This window comes from Corapipo altera, unplaced genomic scaffold (assembly GCF_003945725.1).
Source record: "Corapipo altera isolate COAL_440 unplaced genomic scaffold, ASM394572v1 58061, whole genome shotgun sequence".
Classification (NCBI taxonomy): Eukaryota; Metazoa; Chordata; class Aves; order Passeriformes; family Pipridae; genus Corapipo; species Corapipo altera.
The window spans coordinates 11,536-16,012 of record NW_020885402.1 but is presented as its reverse complement, the minus strand read 5'-3'; the positions used below and the strand labels follow the sequence as shown (position 1 = coordinate 16,012).

At 51.3% G+C, this 4,477-nt stretch overlaps 1 pseudogene; it reads right to left on the bottom strand.

Moving 5' to 3' along the window:
• Positions 1 to 2,797: 2,797 nt before the first annotated feature.
• On the bottom strand, positions 2,798 to 3,846 carry LOC113940470 (annotated as a pseudogene).
• Positions 3,847 to 4,477: the final 631 nt, after the last annotated feature.

Here is a 4,477-nt window from a genome sequence, read left to right as displayed (position 1 = left end):
GAGGCAAGGGGACAAAGGCCTGGGTGCCTTTGGGCCTTGCAGCCCTGTCAGAGCCCTTGGCCATCTCTCCTGCAGGCTGTCCTGGCCTGGCCCTGCTGCTGCTCTGGCCTTGCAGGCTGCACACCCCCCTCCTGCTTTCCCACCCCCCTCCCAGCAGCATTTCTAGACCCTCCCTGATGTCTCTGCACCAGCTCTGGCTGTTCCCTGGAACACAAAGCCATGGGCTGATCCTGACTCCCTCTGGGTGACCTCTTGTAGCAAAAGAGTCCCTGTTAACTGACATTTTTTTTTCTTCTCTTTCAATCTGAACCTTCAATGCTACTCTTTGTGGAGATTTCATTCTATTTCCAATACAGAGAAAAGCTCCATCCTGTCAGATCTGCTCTAGACCCTCTCCAGTTCTTCCTCATTCCTCCAGAATGGGGAACCTCCCAGACAGACAGACCAGTCCAGATGTGGTGACCCCAGGGCTGAGTCCAGGGGGGTGACAACTCCCTTGTCTGGGTGCCCACACTCCCCCCAAGGAAGCCCGATGTGCAGTTGGCCTTAAATCAAGGGACCATTCTGATTCTTTGTAATGTCATGGAATCAAGTGGCACTGTGACACTGCAGGGCCTCATGGAACCAAAGGAATGCAGGGACACTGTGGAATCTCATGAAACCAAGGACCCAGTGTGACATACGGGGTCTCTTTGGAACAAAAGGAACCCTGAGACATGTCAGAGCCTCCTGGAACCAATGGGGCCACTGTGCCTCCCCAGAACTCCATGGAATCAAGCAGAGCCACTGCCTCCCCCCCGCCGCCGCAGGGACCAGAGCCGCCGGCTCTGCCCCGCTTGGACACCTCTGGAGTCAGGGTGTTCTTGGGCAGCACAACTGATCTCAGACCAGAGAGTTTCCCACATTTTGCTTTGCCCCCTCTTTCCCCTGGTTTTGTTTTTTGTTCTTTGTTCATTCAGGGGGAAAAGGGATAAGGGAAAAATGTTGATCCCTGTTTCATCTCCCAACAAAAGAGAGTTGGAGCAGGGGGGAGAGAGGCGGCAATTTCTCTCTCTGCTGTTGCTTTGAACTCTTCTGTTGGTATTACTGTTTTTGCTGCTATATTTCTTGTCAGTAAACTCTTATTTTTTTACTTATACCTCCTTGTATTTTGTCTCCCTGTAAGTGGTGGGGAATAAAAGGGAAGTGAGTTCATTTTATTGGAGTTCCCACCCCATAAAATATCTTTAAACCAGGACACGTTGCTCAAGGGCTCCCTGAAATTTGACATCATTCACAAAGGACTAGAAAAGTCATTTTGTCCCATTATATAGAGAGCTCTTCGGCATTGGTTGGCAGAAGCTGATCACTGAAGGGTTTCATTAGGAAGCTGCTGCAAAGAGGACTTTGTACCATGGATTTGATTTTGCACTCTTCATTCAGCCAACTTCCCATCCACCACATCTTCCACTTTTTCAGTCCAGCTCTCACCAGTCTGGCCATAAGGTCAGCAGACCATGTCAAGGGCCTTGATGAAGTCTGGGCACACAACATCCCCTTCTATTCCCTCCCACAGGGGTTCTGCAATCCCTGCCTTGTCCTTCCCATGCCTGGCAATGGCTGCAGGAGGACTTGCCCTATCCCCTTCCCTGCTGAGCCTGAGCAGTGTGGAACTCTGCCAACCCTCCTTGCTGCCCTGTTTGCAGACTGCTTCCATGTCTGCCTTTGCCAAGGCCCCAGGAAGCTCTGGGATGGCTCTGGCCTTTCCAAGGGTTTGGGAGAGGTCTCCCAGTGACACTGCCCAGCCTTCTCAATAGCCCTGACACCAAAACCTTTTCCATAGCCCACACTTCCAGAGGAGTGCTCAGGACACAACACAGGTTGTCCTGGTGGTTCTGGAGAATGAGCTGAGATTTCTCCCTAGAGGCCAACCCCTCCAATTGGATTTGAGTGCAGCTGAAAGGTTGCTCAGCACTTTCCCCAGTGCCTCCCTGCCCTGAAGGTTTCTGGCCATCAGGCTGGAGCTGAGGGGGTTGGGCAGGTGCCTGAGGAGGGGGTAGAACAAGGGCTGTGTCCAACTGTGCCAGGAGGGCTGTGCTGGGCAAGGAGGAGGAGACTGCAGAAAACAGTGGCACTGGGGAGGTGAGAGGAGCAGCTGGAGAGACCTTGTGCCTGCCCACGCTGGGCAGGAGCTGCCCCAAGATGGCAGCTCTGAAGCACTCCCAGGATGTCCCTGTGAACAGGAGGGCAAGACAGGATCTGAAAATGAAACCTGGAAAGCAGAGAACAGGAGTTTCATGGTGACACTGCAGGAGAGTTCCAGCCCTGGAGCAAGGTCACAGGAGAAGTGACCCAGTACATGCCCTGCCCTCAGAAGATCTCACAGCATCCTGGAGATGCTGGAAAGGGAACCCAGAACTGTTTCAGAAGTTTCCAAGGCCTGTCCCTGCCTGTGCTCCAAGGGCTTCCAGCCCCCAGGACTGTGCTCAGAGAGCACTCAGGCCTTACAGTGAGAAAGGGGTTCAGGAGGACAGTGTGGAAGTGGCAAGAGAGCAGCTCTGGAAAGACCAAGCCCTGCTGCTTCCTGGCAGTGCTGCTGGGCTGGGATTATTGTCCCCTTCCCGTTTGCAAATACACCCTGTCCTGCAGTGTGCTGTCCTTTAGGAACATCTAAGAAGCAGGATCTTGGACAAAGAAGGTACGGCAGAATCATTTATTTTGTTTAAATACTCTAAGCACAATTCATCCTTTATATATCTTGGGGTCAAATTCAATGGGTAGACACTAAATTAGAAGGCAGATGCATTAGAGTATATCATTACAAAGAAAATTCTTTCAAGAAGGACCTGCTGAACTCCATGGAAAACCTGATCAGGAAAGTTGGGCCATTAGTGAGTTCGGTTCTGAATGCTACATAGCAGAAACTCGGCACTTTGTTGCTCCTGAAAAACATCCAGTCATCATTTTTCTCAGGGCATCCTTGAGTTCCTGGTTCCTCAGGCTGTAGATGAAGGGGTTCAGTGCTGGAGGAACAACTGAGTACAGAACTGATAGTGCCAGATCCAGGGACGGGGAGAAGATGGACGGGGGCTTCAGGTAGGCAAAGAATGAGGTGCTGATAACAATAGAGACCACAGCCAGGTGAGGGAGGCAGGTGGAAAAGGCTTTGTGCCTTCCCTGCTGAGAAGGGATCCTCAGCACAGCCCTGAAGATCTGCACATAGGAGAAAACAATGAAAACAAAACAACCAAACCCTAAACAGCAACTAACCACAATAAGCCAAACTTCACTGAGGCTGGAGTGTGAGCAGGAGAGCTTGAGGATGTGTGGGATTTCACAGAAGAACTGGCCCAGGGCATTGCCCTGGCACAGGGGCAGGGAAAATGTATTGACTGTGTGCAGCAGAGAATAGAGAAACCCAGCAGCCCAGGCAGCTGCTGCCATGTGGGCACAAGCTCTGCTGCCCAGGAGGGTCCCGTAGTGCAGGGGTTTGCAGATGGCAGCGTAGCGGTCGTAGCACATGATGGTGAGGATTGAAAACTCTGCTGACATGAAGAAATAAAAGAAAAAGAGCTGTGCAGCACATCCCATGTAGGAGATGGTTGTGGTGTTCTGGAGGGAATTGTGCATGGCTTTGGGGACAGTGGTGCAGATGCAGCCCAGGTCTGTGAGGGAGAGGTTGAGCAGGAAGAAGCCCATGGGGGTATGCAGGTGGTGGTCGCAGGCTACGGCGCTGAGGATGAGGCCGTTGGCCAGGAGGGCAGCCAGGGAGATGGCCAGGAAGAGCCAGAAGTGCAGGAGCTGCAGCTCCCGCCTGTCTGCAAATGCCAGGAGGAGGAACTGGGGCATGGAGCTGCTGTTGGACATTTTCTGCCTCTGGGTTTTTGTTTCCAAGACAGGAGAAGAAGACAATAAGAGGTCAGTTAGCGTGGACTTATCTAAACAAAGTCAAAGCTGTATTCTACAGACACTCCCCATGTCACACGCAGACAGCCTTTTGATTTCCTAGGAGATCTTCCTTCAGCTCCAATGCTGGGTCCCTACTCAACAGCATTTTCACTGTCATAGCATCACTGTGCTTCTGTACAGGGGTTTCACAAAACAAGGAGATGTTAAGGGACAGGTTTCCATCATGGAAGAGAATTCACAGCTTGAAAGGAAACCTCAGGGAGACAGTCAAGTGTCCTTATGATGGTATTTGATTTAAGCAGACTCAGCTCATTCCCTAGAACCACAGGCTGCACTGGTAGGGGTCATATTCCGTTTGCAGGTGCAAAAAGGACAGCTCAGACTAGTCCTGATGGGTCTAGCAGAGGTGATGCTGGTGTTGTCCACAGGTAGAGCAGTAGCTGAAAGCACATTAGGAAACTCAGACAGACTTACTGAGCACTCGCAGTTCAGATGTCTCAGGGACTTGTCAAAATTAATACTTTCTTAATGATTTATTCCTCCCATTCCTCAAGAGTAGGAAACTGGAAACACAACCTCAGGAAATTTC